The sequence below is a fragment of the Pongo pygmaeus genome, chromosome 10 (assembly GCF_028885625.2).
Source record: "Pongo pygmaeus isolate AG05252 chromosome 10, NHGRI_mPonPyg2-v2.0_pri, whole genome shotgun sequence".
NCBI lineage: Eukaryota > Metazoa > Chordata > Mammalia > Primates > Hominidae > Pongo > Pongo pygmaeus.
This window is the reverse complement of record NC_072383.2, coordinates 3,906,901-3,928,693: the sequence shown is the minus strand read 5'-3', so window position 1 is coordinate 3,928,693 and position 21,793 is coordinate 3,906,901.

The window sequence follows — 21,793 nt, the reverse complement described above, 5'->3', positions numbered from 1 at the left end:
GTGTGATTGGACTGCTCACGCACTTTTTCCTACATTACAGGTATAGGTAAGCAGCTCACAAAACCATTCCACCCAAAGATGTGTCTTTTGGACCCTATGGCATTTAAAAAAATGTTTAGATTTATTGCCGACATTTATAACTTAGGAGATTTTACGTTCACTTCTAGAATCCTAGCTACTTTTGAGAATCTCTGGCCCTACATTTCCCCCATGGAAACCATTGGCCAAGTGGAGTAGTGGCGATCTGCCCTCTCCAGGTTGCCCTAATCCCCACCTTCCCCCTCATTTATATTCCCCACTTGGTCCTGTTAGATGTTTGAGTTTGCACTGCCCTAGGCTATGCTGTTACTCCATTGTTTTTACTGGTTTCTGAGAGAAAGCCTTCTGCCATATGGAAAAGAAGGGAGCAAAGGTTATGAAAATCAAAGATATGTCTCTTGCACTCAATTCAGCCTTATTATTCCCCTGGAAAGGGCCTCCCAGAATCTTAAGAGGCTCCGAAAAAGACTGTGCTTGTTTCACTCAGCTTGTCCCAGGATCCTCCATTCCCAATAATGGACTCCCTTTTGCACCGTGTTTCTTAAACCACAGAGTCTAACAAGAACATCATTCAAGTTTTTAAAGCCTGTATGTATGGGCAAGAGAGTCTGTTCATACGACCTTCTAAATAGGACTCTTGGGCACGATCAGAATGTCTGGCTAAGCCTGCCTTCATGGTTAGGCACTACTAACAGACCATTGAAAATATGCACGTCGTAGATCATAGAGTGGACAGAACCTAGGCTGAGGATCAGGAAATCTGGTTTTTCATCTTGGTTCTGGTGTTAGAGGGATACCCAGTGCATAGAACATCACAGAAATTAGTAGTTAGAATGAAGAATATAGAGGGAATCTGAATATCATTTTGAAGGGAGAGATCCATCCATTCATTCAGTCACTCTGTGAATATGTATTTATTACGCACACACTACATGTCAGACACAATTTAGGCAATGAGAATTCAGAATTGAACCAGACAGACAAAAATCCCTGCCATCATGGAACTTACATTTCAGTAAGGAGAGATAGACAAGTGAAAAAACCAAATAAGTAAATATCTTTGGTAAACTGATAATAAGACTGTGGGAAAAATCAAGTAGGGTAACTGATGGTTATGAAGCTTTGAGGCTGGGAGAGGGGGTTATTTAAAGAAGGTAATCAAGGCCTCTTCACAGGGAAAGTGAGATTTCAACTCAGGCCTGAAGGAAGTAAGAAAGCAAGCCACATGGATTTTTTGAAGAAAAGCATTCCAGGCAAAGGGAAGAACAAGTGCATAGACCCCAAGGTGGACTGTGCCCAGCATGTTTGAGGGCGAGCAGAGGCCAGCATGGCTGGAGCAGAGTATGCAAAAGAGACAGCCATTAGACATGGGGTCTGACAGGTGACAAGCGCCCATACTGTGGAGGGACTTGCAGGACATCGTGTTGAACACTGATTTTTGCTCTTATTGTCCTGGGAGGCAGGGAAGTGACATGATCAAGCTTATAGTTGAACAGGATAACTCTGAGAATTCTGTTGAGAATAGTATGTAGGCAGCTAGGGCAGAAGTGGGAGAGCAGTTAGGAGGCTGTCACATGGTGGCTGGGCTAGGGAGTAGCCTTGGAAACAGCAGAACATGGTTCTATTCTGCACATAATTTGAAGGTAAAGTGAACAGGATTTGCAGAGCCATCAAAAGAGAGTGAGCACGTGCGAGAGGAAGCTCTAAGGGTTTATGCTTGAGCAACCAGACTCATGGCCATTAACCGAGCTGGGAAAGGCTGTGGAAGGAGCAGGTTTGGCATCCAGACCAGGAGTTCCGTTTTTTGATACATTTGGATACCGATTAAACATTCAAACAGAGATTGTGAATAGGCAATTGGGCATGTGCATATGTAATTATAAACATGAGCATCAAAACCATATTGATTATATTTAAAACTCATAGATCGAATGAGATCACCAAAGAAGAGAGTATAATTAGAAAAAAGAAGAGATGGGAGTACTCGGCTCTGGGCATTCTAACATTACAAGCTGGGGACCTGAGATGGAATCAGCAAAGGAAACTCGGAAAACCTGAGGAGGGAGGCTTCTCAGAAGCCAAGTGAGGAAAATGTATTCCAGAAGAATAGAGAGATCAGCTGTGCCAAGTGTTACCTCAGGTGTCCAGGATGATGAGGACTTAGAAATGACCATAGGATGTCATGGTGAAGAGATGATTGGTGACCTTGATAAGAACAGTTTTGGTGGTGGTGGTTTGTGCGTTGGAGAGAGAGTAGGAGGGGCTGGGTGCTGTGCAGTCCTAATTAGAATGACTCCAACAGAAGATGTGGGAGAAGAGAGGTCTGACATGGTGAGCATGAACAACTATTTAGAGGAGTTTTGCTGTGTAGAGAAGGAGAGAAACGGGAGGAAGTGGGGTTAAAAGCGGTGTCCTGTATGTGTGTGTGCGTGCGTGCGTAAGACGGGAGCAAGTCTGAAGGCTCATGGGATTCATCCCGTACAGAGAGGAGAGCTGATGATTCAGAAGAGAGGGGAGAATGCTAGGATAATGGTGGAATCTGGCACGCACATGGACAGGGTGGTCTTTGTCAGGAAAAGAGCTACCTCATCCATGGTAATGGTATAAAAGCGAGATACAGAGTGACTGGTAAGTGGATCGACAGAAGCCGATAGCAATAGCTGGTCTCCTCAACAAACCAAAAATGGGGTGTGGCAGGATAGAACTCAAAGGGCCAGGTCCAGAGGCTCATGGAGCTTTTGGTTGGTAAGGAGTGTATTTATCCCTCCTAGTAACTGAATCTGAAAGACATCAAGTGGAGAGTGGAGGAATGCTTTAAACCATGAGACAGGGCCAGGTGCAGTGGCTCACACCTATAATCCCAGCATTCTGGGAGGCGGAGGTGGGAGGATCGCTTGAGCTTAGGAATTCAAGACCATCCTGGGCAACATATTGAGACTCCATCTCCACAAAATATTTAAAAAATTAGCCAGGTATGGTGTCACATGCCTGTGGTGCCAGCTACTCGGGAGGCTGAGATGGGAGGATCGCCTGACCCTGGGAGATCCAAACTGTAGTGAGCTATGATTGAGCCACTGTACTCCAGCCTGGGGGACAGAGTAAGACCTTGTCTCAAAAATAAATAAATAAATAGACAAACCATGAGACAGAGTACACCTGAGAGTCACAGTTAGGAGCAAAGACTGGGAGTTGCTCCTAAAGAAAGGCTAAAATCATGAGACTGGATGAGCCTATTGAGAATGAGGAGTGCACAGGCCAAGGAGTAAGACTTGCAGGACACCGACACTCAGGGACTTAGGGAGCAGTGAGAGAGAGAGAGAGAGAGAGAGAGTATGTGTCAGGGTGGAACAGGAAGCAGCAAAGGCAGAAATAGGGCATTGCTTTGCTGGTTCATAGCCTACTTTCTTCCCTAAAGAAGGGAATACAACTGAGCATGCAAGAGGACCAGATGTAGACAATTTCCTGAAGGAAGGAGACATCAGCTGGGCCACCTGCTTCAGGGAGGGCTGGGAAGAGGGGAGGCTTGGAAATATCACCAGATTTGGGGAGAAGAAGGTCACTGGCTATTGAGGGAGCAGGTACAGAAGAGGAGTTTGGGCAGATGCCCAATTGCAGGGGCTTAAGATGTGATTAAAGGAAATGGAGACAGGAGGAGGGTGTGAGGCCATACCCATTGAAATAGTGCTCCTATGGCATGAAAGAAAAACATACGGAGGCTCTAAGGACCAAGCACACAATCTTAGGGGAGTTCTAGTATGACATCGGAAGGACTCATGGAGTGGATGAGATCACAGAGAGAAAGGGCTAAGAGACTCTGGAGGTGATGGTGCACCCACGTGGTTCTCAAGAGTGTCTGTCTAGGTTTTCCTTGTAGCTCAGCTGGAAGCTTCACATGGCAGGTGGAAGGGCATTTCCAGACCCTTCATTACTTCCATAGCCTTTTGGAAAGATTGTATACAACAAGGGACAGGGAAGTGTGATGTATTGTGTCCTAAAAACCCCTCAGAAAAGACAATTTGAAACAGAACATGTAAATGATGTCTTGTGTTGCTTTCCTCATTTCCTTTCTTATTTACTTTTCCCACATGCCTCTAAGTCTGGATGCAATTGTGTGTCTCTGAGAGGTGTTCTAACAGGCTTCTAGTCACCATGAGAAATCTCAGAGTCTCCTCTTGGAGCTGGTGACTTCAGGTCTAGACCCTGAAACATAATATTCTACTATTCACAGTAGAATGAAATGGCTTCAAGTCCCTGCATGTCCCATGTATACATATTTAGTATGTAATATTTATGAGAAATGTGACCCTGGACAAGGGGTGAGGCTTCCCTGGGCCCAGGTTTTCTCAGGAGGAAGGAGAGCATAGTCTCACCTCTCCTGCCCAGACTCTCGGGGAGCAGGCTTTCTTCCCGAGGGACGCAGCAGGAGAGCGAGGAGGAAAGGAGATGACAAGGCAGAGCAGAAGAGGAGAAACTGGATGGGGAAGCCAGAGTACAGGCGACGGACTGGCTTGGGATTTGTAACTGGACGGAGGTTGAGGTGGGATGAGGGTCTGGGGCTCAGGCACGGCAGTGATAAGGGTGGCTTCACAGGGAGAACTTCCCAGGGTAAGTGCTTTCCTTGACTCAAAGTGACGAGCTTAGACAGGGCTTTGGGAAAAGGGGGAGATGTGGCTTAGGTGATATGCTTTCTGGATGACTGTCGATCACAGGGGAGCTAAGGTGCAGGAGTTTACGTTCCCAGGCCTGATGATGTGGACAGCCCCGCACGTGGTCGGGCAGTTTCTTCACACACTTTTAGTTTTGCTTTCTTGTAAAGAGTTCCAGTGTTATCATTATGTTTAGCAGTTATAAACACTCCCATTTATTACAAGCTTACTAAACACCAGCTTTACATATATTTGCCTGGGAAATATGTACTTATCACCCCCAACCAAGCCAATGAAAGCAACGTACAAACACTGCTTTGTAAGCCTTGGACTGACTTGTTAGTTTGCAGCTTTCCTTATAATGGTACACGGTTTGGCCTTTCAACTCCTGACTTTTTCTTGGTGATTGAAGACTAGAGGTAGTGACCACAAAGGAAGCTAGAGCGTCTTCTCATGTGTGTGAGGAGGACTCTGGAATAGGAAGAAGGGTGTTTGCGAGTGCTGGACTGGGCATGCCACCCAGGGAATAAGATCCTCACTTTGTCCTGCATTTCTCCTTTGGTATCAGCCCCTGGCCACAGTGGAGACACAAATTACTATTGTAGCACCTGTCATCCCACGGAGTGTGATCTGTTTATTTGATTGTCTCTTCCTTAAGATGGCATGTGACCTTTTTGTGAGCAAGGTCTATATATATATATATATATATATATATATATAAAATTTTTTTTTTTTTTTTTTTGAGGTGGAGTCTCACTCTGTCCCCCAGGCTGGAGTGCAGTGGCACAATCTCAGCTCACTGCAAGCTCCGCCTCCCAGGTTCACGCCATTCTGACTCAGCCTCCCGAGTAACTGGGACTACAGGCACCCACCACCACACCCAGCTAATTTTTTTTTTTTTTTTGTATTTCTAGTAGAGACGGGGTTTCACCGTGTTCGCCAGGATGGTCTCGATCTCCTGACCTCGTGATCTGCCCACCTTGGCCTCCCAAAGTGCTGGGATTATAGGCGTAAGCCACCGTGCCTGGCCTATATATATTTTATATAACTCCACATCCCTAATGCCCATGTTCTCAACAGCGTTTGATACACAGTAGATTCTCAGCAGCACATGTTGAACAATTGAATGACTTCTTGTCTCTGCTTTGTTTCTGGCTTGCTTTGTGAGCTTGTGCAGTGTTGATTTTTGGAAAGATATTATTTTTCCTATGTTACAATCTTATCACAAGTCTTTTCTCACAGCTATTTTACTATTAGGACAATGGTGTGATTCTAAGGTGTTCTGTTAACATGACTTATTGCAACTTATAATTTACTAGGAACAAGCATTACACAGTGTTGGGGGCCAGGGAGGCCAATCCTCCCTTTCGACGCACTCACATATTTAAACAATCCGTGTCTGCTGGGATGTGTATCTGGTACGATATAGAACACACAAAAATAGTTTCTCTATTATTAAAAACTGTAACTATGCCACTTTTTAGATAAAATGTAAACCTGGCCTCCAACTCAAAGATTTAGGCTGTCTTGGCCAATATAGGGAAAGTTAGATTAGGATAGGGTTGGCATGGATGAGTTCAGTTAGTAATTGTGTGTATTCTGCAACTTTTCTCAAATCCCTCATCTGTGGTGACAGGGGAGGAAAGTGAGCTGGTTTAAACTTCATTATCAATTGTATAATAAGTCCTTGTATTCAAATAAAGGATTATTATACGTTTTAAAATAACATGCTTTCCAGTATTAAGCTACCTGAGCAATGGCTCACTTTTCTGTTACTCCTAAATTGAAAGAGAAACTACCATGTATTACATAGTTACCTTAATGCTCTGATCAGAAAAATTATATATAATGGCTTCAAATTCATTCAGTATTTCTCCGTGTTTATTAAGCACCCCCAGAACAGTACTCAATGTGGGAAAGGCAAGGAGGGCTGGGAGAGAGGACCCCCCCCAAAGACATGCAGATCAATAACAATACAATTCAACAACATTTCCACACCCAGATGCCACAGGTAATATTATTTTTAGTATCAGATGATCTGCACTGAATGCATTAGAAATTTAGAGAAAGGAGGGCTGGGCGCAGTGGCTCACGCCTGTAATCCCAGCACTTTGAGAGGCCGAGGAGGGCAGATCATGGGGTCGGGAGATTGAGACCATTCTGGCTAACATGATGAAACCCCGTCTCTACTAAAAATACAAAAAATTAACCAGGCATGGTGGAGGGTGCCTGTAGTCCCAGCTACTTGGGAGGCTGAGGCAGGAGAATGGCAGGAACCTGAGAGGCAGAGCTTGCAGTGAGCCGAGACCACGCCACGCGCTGCAGCCTGGGTGAAAGTGTGAGACTCTGTCTTACAATAAATAAATAAATAAAAGCTCATGTTAGCCTAACATAAATTTAATCTCACACTCCAGCCTGGGGGACAGAGCGAGACTCTGTCACAAAAAAATTAAAAAACAGAAAAAGAAAGAAAGAAATTTAGAGAAAGGAGTGTATCATGACATGGAGTAGTTAGGAAACACTTCCCAAAAGAGAATTGGTAAGTAAACGGGGCTTTAAAGGAGGGGTAGAACCTGACTGAGAGAGGTGACTGGGAGATATTCTACTTTAGGGAAGTAACCTTAGCAGAAGGACTGGGAGGGACACACACGTGCATATTCAGAAAGAGTGGCTGAGTCCATCCGCATGCAGAGCAGGTTTGAACCTGGGAGGAGTAGGAGATAAGATTGGACTAAAAAGTGGGGACCGAGAGTGTTGCACCCTGAGCGTCACACTGAGGTATCAGAATTCTAAGTCAAAATGCATTTCAAAATAAAAAAAGGTAGAACACATTTTATTTAGGGGAAACTAAAAGCCAGGATAAATGAGAAAACTTAGTAAGAAAATGTCAGATTACTTGAGACATAGAACATAGGCCGTTAGACCTTGAAGGGACCTTCAACTTCATCTGATACAAATGCTTTCTTTCACAGATGGGGATATTTAGGCTAAAACAAAATCAAAACCTGCCCACGCTCACTCAGCTAGTAAATGGCAAAGCCAGAGCTAGAAACGAGTGTGGTGTTCTTTTCACCCCCCTTAATAAATTCAAATCTCCAGACTTAGACAAATCACGTCCCAGGTTACTCAAAGAACTCCCAGAACCATTGTCAATAATCCTTGAAAAAGCATGGAGAATAGGAGAACTGTTAACAGACAAGAGAAGGACAGAGTTGTCCCCATTTTCAAAAAGGGGGAAAGGGGCATATTATAAAAACTATAAGCCAGTCAGCTTGACAATTATCCCTGGCAGAATTCTAGAACAGAATTTTAAAAGGCTATTTACTCCACAAACATTATTATAATAATAGAAAGAAGGGGGAAATAACCCACAATTTCACCACTTTAACCCATCAACTGAACAGATTATTAAATAGACTCTTTGTAAGTCTTTAGAAAAGCAGAGATCACTCAGAGCCAACCCAAAACCTCAGAAACAAAACATGTCTTCATTTATTCCTTTTTTGATAAGGATATTAGATTGGTAGAAAGAAGAGGCATCAAAACCATACTTTCTTTCAGCATGGCCTTTGACAAGAACTTTTATAATTACCTTGCCATAAGACATGAACTGGCTGATAGCCAGTGGGTGCAATCATGGCTAGGGTAGGAATTATACCTACATGGTGCTGATTAGTTCGTAGACCAGCCTGAGGGAAACTATGGTGGCGAGTCATGGAGATTCTGTCTTTTAAAATTTCCCTAACAGCAATTTTTTTCTCTGCCTTAGAGGACATGCTTGTCAGATATTCCTATGACATGGACAAGGAGGGATAGTTGATTTGAAGAATGATGGGCTAATACTAATAATAGTAACAATAAACACTTATTGAGAACTTACTTCGTGCCATGAATTGTGTTAAATATACTTTTTGCACAAAATCATCACATATAAATTGTACCACCCTATGAGAAAAGTAGCAATATTATCTGCTTTTTAGAGATGAGAAAGCTGATGTTTTAAGAGATCAAGTCAATTGTCCAAGATGACATAGCTTATGAGGGAGGAACAAACTTTTGGATCCAGGTATGTCTGGCACCAGAGTCTGAATGAAATTACTCTAAGTAATTTTCACAGCCCACAGCTATGAACCGAAATCCTCATGGTATCACAGGGCGGAACGTCTGCATTTTAATTCTAAACGTCAACTGCGTATGTAAGGGCGGGTAGATTTTGCTACATCCACATTAGTGGCTTGGGAGTTTTAGTTGACCAGGGGCTTTAAAGGGAAAACGGTGTGACATAACTGTGCAGAAAATTAACCAAATTTCAGCTGCATTCATAGAAGCATAGTACTTAAATCCAGGCAACTAACATAGGCCCACTGGCTGTGAGATCAGAACACATTTTAAGATAAATCAAAGAAAGATATCCAAGATAGATCTAGAAAAGATGTCATATGAAAAATTACTGCAGAAATGGATGCTGTTTTTGACTGAGAAGGCCTAAATCATCACGTATTTGAGGAGCAGTCATATTACAAAAGAAGTTTATACTGCATTCCTCTAAAAGGAAGAATGGAGATATATGAGCACAAATTATAAAGAGCCGTGCTTTGGCTTAATCTAAGGAAGACTATTCTAACCTTAGAACCGTCTAGAGATAGAGTGGGCTGCTTCTCCCAAGTGGTCAGTTTGCCATTACTACAACATTCTAAAAAGACTGGCCAACCACTTGTTCATGTGGAGGAGATTATTGTGGGGGTTAGGAGGAAGACAGATAATAAGTTACTTTCCCAATAAATTCTCACTTTGGGAGGATGAGGCAGGTGGATCGCTTGAGCCCAGGAGATTGAGACTAGCCTGGGTAACACAATGATACCCCTTCTCTGCAAAAAATAAAAAATTAGCTGGGCATGGTGATGCACACCTATAGTCCCAGCTACTCAGGAGGCTAAGGCAGGAGGATCACTTGAACACAGACGTTGAGGCTGCAGTGAGCCACGCCACTGCACTCCAGCCTTGGTGATACAACCATACTCTGTCTCAAAAACAAAACAAAACAAAAGAGTTCAAATTGTGAATTATTCCTCCAATGCGTCATCAAATAATCCTCAAATAAGTGCAAACAAGTTAAAACAATCTGCTCTATTATGAAGTAGAAGAGCTCATTTAATTTTAAATGAGGCTGGGCATGGTGGCTTACACCTGTAATCCCAGCACTTTGGGAGGCCAGGAGTTTGAGACCAGCCTGGGTAACAAAGTGAGACCCTGTCTCTAAGGAAAAAAAAAAAAAAAAAAAAGATAATTTTATTAAGGCAACTGAATTCATATCAGAATTATTCAACTGGTAAAAATCCATATAAGAATTTAAGACATCACTTTTGATGATAGTGCTCAACTAAGTCCCCTGACCACTTATCTCTGGTTTGACCCTGCATACTTAAGGGATTTAGAGTTCTTTTTAAATACTTTATTCCTAAGGATACATTGTACTACTTTAATTCAGTCCTGACCATTTGGTTGATTTAGGGTAAAGCAGCTCAATTAGATTATTGCTACTCCAGAAAGCTGTTCTAAAATGTGCTCGACAAAAGCTGGTCTTGTCCAGAAACAAAATAATTCTCTGGCTTATTAGAACTTTTGTGCTCATGGATTGTTTTGCTTTGTGTTTTGCTTTGTTTCATTTTGTTTTGTTTTAATCAGAAATGTTCTTGCCTGTGTCCCAGCGCCATCTTGTGTTAGAAATGAGCATATTTTCCAATCGGGGTGGAAAAAACCCATTTTGGGCGATCTGTGAGGGACCACTACTCCTTTCTGCACCCTAGAATATCTGGATTGGAAGAAACCCCAAAGGTCAAATATCACCTAGGCAAGACTTCCCCAAGATGCCTGCAGGGGTAGAGGTTTTTAGTCTAGTCCCCAGAATAAGCATAAATCCAGGAGGCTGAAAGAAATTCTCCTAGAACAAATGAAAATGAAATAGTTGAATGAAAGAGATCACAAGCAGTTTTTCCTTTCTATTTCCTTTTAGTTTCACTTTCATAGATCTCCTGGTATATTAAGAAAAGCAAAGACTTGTGACTGGAGACCTACGGAAATGCTCTGCCGTAGCTTCGGGAGCAGGAATGGATCTGAAATGATGACATAAGAAAACGCATAAATACCCTAAATGAAAGGTAGAAGTTAATTTTTTTCAGAGCAATGCTTTTCAATAAGTGGCTGCCAGGCAGATCTTGTTCAACCCTGTGTCATAATAAGACTTGTCTTAAAATCATTCCATATTTAATTCATTGGGCTTTGAAGAGAAGGATATTATATTTCTCTTCCAATTTTAGGATTATTTAAGATTTGAGTTAATGTTAAGAACCTTCTATCAAATAAAAATGCTGTAAGTGCGATGCATACATTATCCCAAATCCTGAATGCAGATGGAGGGTTTTGGATTGGATTATAGCTAACATCTCTTTTCTGCTCTGAGAGTTTCTTACTCTGTGATTTGGGGCCACCCACAAGATCAACAGCAAGTGCCTTTGTGTCAAGGTGTCCTGGCCCAAAGGGCCCAGGCGTTGGCAGGGCAAGAGTCTCCTTGTCATTTAGCTGCACAGTTGATTCAAAGCAAGTGATCTGCACCAGATTTCTGATCATTCATGATTCTCAGCTGCTTCTTGCCTCTTGTGTCCTTTGCATGGTTTGTAAATTCACTTCATAGTCTCCCTCAGTAGATGAAAAATTCCACAAAGACAGGGACTGTATCTTTTGCTTCCTACATCTCTGGGCATCTTGGTGCTGATAAATCTGAGCCCAGAATCTGATTTGTGTCAGTATGACACCAAATCATGGACTTTGAGAGACGGCAGCAACCTTGGAGATCACCTGGTTCAATCATCTCATTTTTTAGTTGGGAAACTGAGGCCCCAAAATGGGATGTTATGCACAATATCACATAATTTAGTGGTACTGAGCTTGGATCAGTCCCTGCGTCTCCTGTTTTAGCCACTAACAATGTATCTCAATCTCTCTGTCTCCACAACGGCAGAGGACATACACTGTTCCCACTCCAGCTTAAAGCAGCTAACCACACAAAAGAACCTGCTTCAAACCCGGGAGGTGGAGGTTGCAGTGAGCCGAGATCACGCCATTGCACTCCAGCCTGGGTGACAGAGGGAGGCTCTGTATGAAAAATTTTTTTAAAGCCCTATGTAAGTGAATATTGCCTTCTGCTTCATAATATACACATTTGCTTTAACATTAAAAATAATGTTAGAAGCTGGGCATGGTGGCTCACACCTGTAATCCCAGCACTTTGGGAGGCTGAGGCAGGCGGATCACGAGGTCAGGAGATCGAAGCCATCCTGGCTAACACAGTGAAACCCCGTCTGTACTAAAAATACAAAAAAGTTAGACAGGCGTGGTGGCGGGTGCCTGTAGTCCCAGCTACTCGGGAGGCTGAGGCAGGAGAATGGCGTGAACCCGGGAGGTGGAGGTTGCAGTGAGCCGAGATCGGGCCACTGCACTCCAGCCTGGGCGACAGAGCGAGACTCTGTCTCAAAAAAAGAAAAAAAAAACAGTTAGATTTTTTTTTTTCTAATAAGGAAAATTGGTACTGAAGATCTAATGGTAAAGAGTCATTTATTTTCCTTGGCATACTGCTGTAATCCCTGAAGTTAAAACAAAGTTGAAATGTTGGGTGGAGTGCTTGGGGTTCCAGAATGGTGATCCTCTTTCTGAGTATGGTTCTGTGCCCCCTGAAGGTATGTGAGGGAGGATGGAAGTCAGGCAGGGAGGTCAGCAGGAGAGGTAAAAGCCAAGATCTTGTCATTTGCAAAAATTATTTAATTGTTTTAACAGCTTTGTTGAGGTGTAATTCATGTATAACTCATCCATTTAAAATTCAATGGCTTTACAGTTCAAGGGTTTTCAGCATAAAAGTGCTGTGTCTTGAAAAAACAGGACGGAGATCTTGAGAAGCTGGAGCTGGTGATGGTTGTGTTAAAACACACCCCTCCACACGTGCCTTTTGGAGTAGAAGAAATAGTGACACCTAGCTTTTAACTCAGTGTGTGCCCTGTCCTGCCTCTTAGTTATCTGTAGGGCGTTATTAAACCAGAGAAGCACCACCCCTACTCCCTCGCAAACTGAACTGAAGTTCTATCCATAGACATTTGCTTTATTTTCTGGGCAGAAATAATGGACTGCAGGGATAAACTAGCAGAAAATAGCGGCTCCTGAATTGGTAGGGGAAAGAAATAAAGGGCCAGGAAAGGTCATGAGTGATAAAGCAGTGAGCCACACTGCTTTTTCTTTTTTTTAAAAGAGAAACATAAATTTATTCTAGGGAGTACACTTGAATCCAATCGAGGTTAAGTAACCAGAACTGGAATCAGAAGTAGATCGCTTAAAACCACATTGAGAGATGGCATAAGGCAGCACCTAGAAGCGTGGGCTCTAAATCCACGCACTAAGGCTCCAATGCTTGACCTTGGAAAAGCTAACTGATCTCTTTGTGTCTCAGATCCCTTACAGGTAAAATGAGGGTAATAAGAGTAGCTGCTTCCGTGGGGGTGCTTGTGCGAATTATATTTGTTAACAGAGCTTATAACAGTGTCAGGCACATACTAACCGCCTGACATTGTTATAAGTGTCACTTGTAACACCGCTTACTAAATGTACTTGTTAATTATTATACCACGCCCTGTTCAATCTGCATGTCATCCCCCCACTCCTAATTTCCCAAACACACATAGACACACATAGACACACACACACACACACACACACTCTCTCTCTCTCCCCTCACTCTTCCTTAGCACATCAGGCATATTGCTGCTTGGGAAGCTTGTACCAGCTGCTCCCTCTGCATGGAATACCTTTTGTCTAGATATCTATTACTTTTACTTCCTTACTTCCTCCAAGTTTTTCCTTAAATGTTCTCTTCTCAATGAGTGGCATCCTGAGTACTCCCAACATTCCTTATCCTGATCTATGTTTTTCTATAGTTCTTATCACTTTAGAACACACTATACACTGTACTTATTTATTATCTATTATTGTCTATCTCCACATGTCCCTACCCCAAGGCCTGCCCACCCACTAGCATGTAAATCCCATAAAGGCAGAGGCTTTTAAAATCTATTTTCTTCCCTGATCTATTGAAGAGGCTACAGACAGTGCCTGGAACATGGAGGGTGCTTGCTAAATATTTATTGAATGAAGAATTGAAGGCTAATTCATATTAGATAATCTGTTGTAATTTCTTGACACCCCTGGGTGTGCTCATTAGAAACAGGCTAAACCCTCACATGTCTGGAGTGACCCAAGTCCAGGCAGTATACCTTTTGGCTGCCCTTTCCACCACCCGAGGCTTTTATTTACCTCCCTCTCTCCTAATTTTAAAAATTATTTCTTATGGAGGTCTTTTCCTGTTTTCTGTTCTGAACCTCAAAGCTTCTCACGCTCTTTTTTAAGTCATTTCTGTTGTCCCTTTCCGGATCATTCCTATTAAGTCCTTTTTTTTTTTAACAACGTGATGACCAAAACCCTAATGTGGCATTCCTGGAAGGAAAGCCCCAGCCAGGAATGTCACAGCTCCAGAGTCTTTTCAGAATTCTCCATCCTCTAATTAGGATGGCCACACATCTCAGCTGCTGCTTTTGACTGCCGCTGTGAGCTGAATGCTGATGTCCATCATTGTGCGTAGATAATTTCCCGGAGCAGCGAAAACTAATAATCAGTGGTATTCTCAATAGAGCCTTTCCATTTAGTGTGGGTGAGTTATTTAGCACTTCATTTTTTTTTAGGTTGAATTTAATTCCTTGTCGTGTTTCCTAATTAGGAAGATTTGTGAGATTCGTTTTGATTTTTTGAAAAATTCCTTTCCAGGAATGCTTATCTCGGCTTCGGTGAATGTTTCATCTGCTTATTTCACCTCTTAATTCCTGCTGGGGTTGTTAACGTGTCAGACTTCAACAGCAGGGCTGATTCTGGGGCTGCCTCATTGTTGGCTCTTTTTCAGACGGAGGCTGGGTCTTTATATTCAAGGCGGATGGGCACAAATGCAGCTTTTTCTCCCCTTCCTCCCTCACCCTCTGCTGGCCCCCTTGGCTTTCCTTTTGCGCCTTCTTCCTTTCTGTCGAATCCAGCCTGTCTCCCATATCCTTTCCTAAAGCTCCCGAAATTCTGGGTGTAAATGTGGCCTTTATGGATACAAACAGTTATGATAATAACACCAAAATGATAGGTAATACTGTATCCTGCATCTCACCACTTACTCCGTTCTCTTTCCTCCTTCTATTGTCTTAGAGGAGATTGATTTTTTTTTTCTTGCGAATTCACCTTGCTGCTCTCTTCATCCATCTACCTGTTTTCTCCGTCTGATGATTTTCATTTCCCCTTGGGAATTTCCTCCTAACTCTCTCAGCATTTGAAAATCTAACAAACTTCATGGGGTTCCAGGGAGGGCTGCCATCACTCATGGTTCCTGGGCCGGGTTTAGCATGGCTTAAGATATTTCCACCCAGAACACATGTAGAAAATATGAAAGATAAAGTAAAATGTTTAGTTTTCCTGAGAAAACTGGTGACCGTGGTCAGTATGCATAGTTTCTACTGCACTGGCTCTTTGCCTGGAACTATGAAGCAGAAGGAACTATGATGATACATACCCTGTGTTAGACTACGTATCAGGGGAAACTGCAGGCCTTGCACGCAGAGAGTACAGTCATCTCTTGACATCCATGGGGAGTTGCTTCCAGAACCTTCCTCGGATACCAAAATCCTGGGATGCTCAAGTCCCTGATATACAATGATGCATATAACTTACCCATATTTGCATATAACCTACACATATCTTCCTGTATACTTTAAATAACCTAACAACAGTACAGATGCTATGTAAATAGTTGTTATACTGTATTGTTCAGGGAATAACGGCAAGAAAAAAAATGTCTGTCCATGGTCAGTGCAGACACAACCATCTATTTTGTTTCTCAATATTTCTGATCCGTGGTTCGTTGAATGCAAGATTATGTAACCCATGGGTATCCAACTATACAATGGTATTCCCCCAGCCCCAATTTCACTTCCTGGGATTTCAGTTGTCCGCTGTCAACCATCACCTGAAAATATTCAGTATAAGATTCAAGAGATAAATAATTCATGTTTAAAATTGCATGCCATTCTGAGTAGCATGTTGAAATCTCATGCCATTCCCTTCCCGTTTTCCCCAAGATGTGAATCCTCCCCTTAGTCACTATTTCCATGATGTCTGTAGGCACACCTTCTTTTATTTATTGTGCTTTGCTTTATCATGTTTCACAGATGTTGCTTTTTTTTCAACAAATTGAAAGTTTGTGGCACCCTGCTCAAGCAAGTCTATCAGTTCTGATTTTCTAACAGCATGTGCTCTCTTTATGTTTCTGTGTCATATTTTGGTAATTCTCACAATAATCCAAATTTTTCTTTATCATTCTATGTGTCATGGTAATCTGGGATCAGTGATTTTTGGTGTTACTATTAGAATTGTTTCAAGATGTTATGAACCGCACTCATATAAGATAGCAAACTTAACTGATAAATGTGTGTGTGTTCTGACTGCTCCATCAACCAGCCCTTTCCCTGTCTCTCTCTCTCTCCTCAGGCCTCCTTATTCCCTGAGACACAACAATATTGAAAGTAGGCCAATTAATAACCCTACAATGGCCTCTAAGTGTTTAAGCAAAGGGAAGAACACACATCTCTCACTTTAAATCAAAAGCTAGAAATGATTAAGCTTAGTGAGGAAAGTGTGTCAAAAGCCAAGACAGGCCAACATCTAGGTCTGGTGTACCAAACAGTTAGCCAAGTTGTGAAGGCAAAGGGAAAGTTCTTAAAAGTGCTACTCCAGTAAACACACAGTGATAAGAAAGCGAAAAAACTGTATTGCTGCTATGGAGAAAGTTTCAGTGGTCTGGATAGAAGATCAAACCAGCCACACACAGCCTAATCCAGAGCAAGGCCCTAACTCTCTTCAATTCTATGAAGGCTGAGAGAAGTGAAGAAGCTGCAGAAGACGCTTGAAGCTATCAGAGTTTGGTTAATGAGGTTTAAGAAAGAAGAGATCTCCATAGGCCGGGCACAGTGGCTCATGCCTGTAATCCCAGCACTTTGGGGGGCCGAGGCGGGCAGATCACGAGGTCAGGAGATCGAGACCATCCTGGCTAACTTGGTGAAACCCTGTCTCTACTAAAAAAATACAAAAACATTAGCTGGGTGTGGTGGCGGGCGCCTGTAGTCCCAGCTACTCAGGAGGCTGAGGCAGGAGAATGGCGTGAACCCAGGAGGCAGAGCTTGCAGTGAGCCGAGATGGTGCCACTGCACTCCAACCTGGGTGACAGAGTGAGACTCCATCTCAAAACAGAAAAAAAAAAAAGAAAGAAGCCATCTCCATAACATAAAAGTGCAAGGTGAAGCAACAGGGCTGGTGGAGAAGCTGCAGCATGTGATCCAAAAGATCTAGTTGAAATTATTGATGAAGTTGGCTCCACTGAACAACAGATTTTCAATGTAAGTGAAACAGCCTTCTATTGGAAGAACATGCCATCTAGCACTTTCATAGCTAGAGAGTAAAAGTCAATGCCTGGCCTCAAAGCTTCAAAGAAAAAGCTGACTCTCTTTTTAGGAGCAAATGCAGCTGATGACTAAGTTGAAGGCAATGTTCGTTTACCATTTCTGAAAACCTTAGAGCCCTTAAGAATGATGTTAAATCTACTCTGTCTGTGCTCTCGAAATGGAACAACAAACTCCAGATGACAGCACCTCTGTTGACAGCATGGTTTACTAAATATTTTTAGCCCATTGTTGAGATCTACTCATCAGAAAAAAAGATTTATTTCAAAATATTATTGCTCATTAACAATGTGCCTGGTTACCCAAGAGCTCAGATAAGGATGTACAAGGAAATTAATGTTGTTTTCATGCCTGCTAACACATCATCCACTCTGTAGCCCATAGATCAAGGAGTTATTTTGACTATCCAGTCTTATTATTTAAGGAATACATTTTGTAAAGGTATAGCTGCCATATATAGTGATTTCTTTGATGGATTTGAACAAATAATTTTAAAACCTTTTGTATATAATTTACCATTGTAAATAATATTAGGAATATTCATGATTCATGGGAGAAGATTAAAATACCAACATTAACAGGAGTTTGAAAGAAGTTGATTGCAGTCCTTATGGATGACTTTGAGGGATTTAAGACTTCAATGGAGGGCAGTCACTACAGATGTGATGGAAATAGCAAGAGAACTAGAATTAGAAGTGGAGCCTGAAGATGTGATTGAATTGCTGTAATCTCATGATGAAACTTGAACCAATGAGGAGTTGCTTCTTATGGATGAGCAAAGAAAGTTTCCTGAGATAGAATCTACTTCTGGCGATGATGCTGTGAACATTGCTGAAATGTCAGCATAGGATTGAAAATATTTCACAAACTTAGTTGATATAGCAGCAACAGAGTTTGAGAGGAGAGGATTGAGTCCAATTTTGAAAGATGTTCTACTGTGGGTAAAATGCTATCAAACCAAATCACATGCTACGGAGAAATCTTTCATGAAAGAAAGAGTCAGTTGATGGTGGCAAACTTTGGGGTTGTCTTATTTTAAGAAATTACTGTAGCCACCCCAGCCTTCAGCAACCACCATCCTGATCAGTTAGCAGCCATCAAGATCAAGGCAAGAAACTCCATCAGCAAAAAGATTATCACTTGCTGAAGGCTCAGATGATTGTTAGCATTTTTTTTTTGAGAAGGAGTCTCACTCTGTTGCCCAGGCTGGAGTGCAGTGGCGTGATCTTGGCTCACTGCAACCTTTGCCTCCCAGGTTCAAGCGATTCTTGTGCCTCAGCCTCTCAAGTAGCTAGGATTATAGGTGCCTGCCACCACGCCTGGCTAGTTTTTGTATTTTTAGTAGAGATGGAGTTTCACCATATTGGCCAGGCTGGTCTTGAACTCCTCACCTCAGGTGATCTGCCCACCTTGGCCTCCCAAAGTGCTGGGATTACAGGCGTGAGCCACCATGCCTGTAAAAATGTTAGCATTTTTTAGCAATAAAGTATTTTTAAATTAAGGTATGAGCATTTTTTATAGACATAATGGTATTGCACACTTACTGGACTATAGTATAGTATAAACATAAGATTTATATGCATCTGGAAAGCAAAAAATTTATATGACTTGGTTTATAATAATATTTGGTTTATTGTGATAGTCTGGAAGTGGACTGGAAATATCTCTGAGCTATGCCTGTATGTTACCGGCCCATTAGTTTCTTGGTAGCTGTCTTGGTTATCAGGTTGGAAAAAAAAGTGTATACTAAGTTTGGTACTTTCTGTGGTTTCATGCAGCCGCTGAGGGTCTTGGAATGTATCTCCTGCAGATAAGGGGGAACTGCCATCATCTGCTAAAGACCACAAGAGTTTGGGCTACAATGATGGAGCTCACTCTTGAGTAAGTTATGGGAGAGTTCGGTAAAGTTGTTCTCTGTGAGGATATTTTAGAAAGTCCTAGATCTATTACGTTGCCTCAGCAAGATAAGAGGTGTCTCATTAGGTGTAAGCCCAAATACCTAAAAGGGCCTAGGGAGGTAATTTAAATGAGACTGACAGCCCATTCCCAGTCTAAGGGAGACAACATGGCTTCAGTCAGTTGTTGACATATGGGAATACAGTGTGAAAGCAAAACTGGAGGCCCATATTATTAAAGTTGAAACTTCCCAGTTTTAAAATAGTGGCCATTTATTTAAAAAAGTTTAAATACTTTGTGTGTGCTAAATAATCATTAAGGACTCTTCCAATACTTGCTGTTTAACTCAGTGGTTCTAAAGCAGTAAAAATAAGCAAAAAAATCACTAAAATTCGTATAGCCGTTTTCACTTCCCTTCATGTTACTTAGGTATAGAGCAGTATATTTTAAGGAATTGTTCACTCAGTATGTACTCAAGCCAATTGTGTTCTCTCCATCCCACTCTCCTACCACCAGCTCAGGCAACTCCACATCTTCAAGAAAACAAAGTATAGCTCCAATCTCACAAAAGATTGAGGACCTGGCTCTAACCTTTCTAGTTAAATCTGCTTTGTAAAAATTCACTTCCAACTTCAAGGAAGAGCTAGTTCCTAAATCACTTAAACTGCTACTGTTCATTCTTCAAGGCTAGCATTACTCTGATACCAAAACTTGTTACAGACAAGCACAAAAATCAGTAACAATGGACCAATTTTATTAATTATAAATACATTTTAATCCTAAATAAAAGATTAACAAATCAAACCCAGCATGGCTTTCATTTGATCAAAAAATAATAGAACATGACAAAGCAGAGTTTATTTCAGAAATGTAAGCATGTGTTGAACACTAGGAAATCAATGAGGATAATTCATTATATAAAAGAGTCAGAGTAAAAAACAAATATAGTGATAGAGGCTAAGAGACAGTTGGTAAAATTTTGCACTCTTTCCTGATTTAACAGCATGTAGTAAAACAGGATAGAAGAAAATTTCTTTAAAGATGATAGCCTATTTTCAGAACACCAACTAGCAGGCAGGCTAGTTACAGGCAATGGCTCACGTCTGTAATCCCAGCACTTTGGGAGGCTGAGGCGGGTGGATCACCTGAGGTCAGGAGTTCGAGACCAACCTGGCCAACATAGTGAAACTCCATCTCCACTAAAAATACAAAATTAGCCAGGCATGATGGCATGTGCCTGTAGTCCCAGCTACCCGGGAGGCTGAGGCAGGAGAATTGCTGGAACCCAGGAGGCAGAGGTGGCAGTAAGCCCAGATTGTGCCACTGTATTCCAGCCTGGGAGACACAGTGAGACTCCATCTCAAAAAAAAAAAAAAAAAAAAAAAGAATACCAACTAGCACCAAATGGGCACATGCTTGCCTTACTGCATTAAAGCTGGATACCCATTATCTTGTCCTGTAGTCTTAAACATTTTTCTGAGGTTTTGACCAATGCAATAGGAAGAAAGAAATGCATTATTTGCAGGTGATAATGATTGCCTGTGTACAAATTCATAGAGATGAGCTGTCAAGCTATTAGAACTAATAAGACATTTTTTCATAGTGTGGTAACATACAAGGTAAATAAACAAAAATCAATAGCTTTCCTAAATTACAGCAATGAGAAATATCTCACTTACAAAAAAACTATAAAATATCTAGGAACAAACTTCCCGAGGATTATGCAAACCTATGTGATTTTTTTTTTTTTTTACAGATTCTGATGCAGATCTGAAAAAAAATTGTTAATGCATCTAAAGATACAGAAAACAAGTATTTCTGAATGGAAAGACCCATGATATTGAAAATTTTGAAAAAGAAGAGAATTAGGAGAGGTTCCTTTATGAAAAGGCAAATATGTTAAAGATGTAATGATTATAACAGTGGCATATTTTAGGAATAAGCAGATAATTAATAGAGGAGAATGTTCAGAAACAGATATATACGTGTATGTATACCTATGTATATGTATATGCAAATTTAGGTTGTAATTAACCGTGGCACTTCAAAGTAGTGAGGAAAGAGTATTCACTAAACGACATGGGGGCAACTGGTTAACCATTTGGCAAAAATAATATCTTATTGAACAATTTTATTTCCAAGAATTAATTCCAAGAAGTAAATGGACAAATGTGAAGAAATGCCTGTTGAAGCCTTTTTTTGGAATAGTGAAAAATAGAAAACCACTCAAATGTCTATTCAGTAGATTATTTCAAATGTGTGTGTCTATTTGTGTGTACGTAGTATACACATAAGTTATGGAATGCCATGAGTCTACTTTAAAATATGGCCGGGTGCAAGATGGCTCACACCTGTAATCCCAGCACTTTGGGAGGCCAAGGCAGGTGGATCACCTGGGGTCAGGAGTTCGAGACTGGCCTGGCCAACACGGCGAAAACCCGTCTCTACTAAAAATACAAAAATTAGCTGGACGTGGTGGTGCACATCTGTAATCCCAGCTACTCAGGAGCCTGAGGCACGGGAATCGCTTGAACTCGGGAGGCAGAGGTTGCAGTGAGCCAAAATGGCGCCACTGCACTCCAGCCTGGGCGACAGAGCGAGGTTCTGCCTAAATAAATAAATAAAATG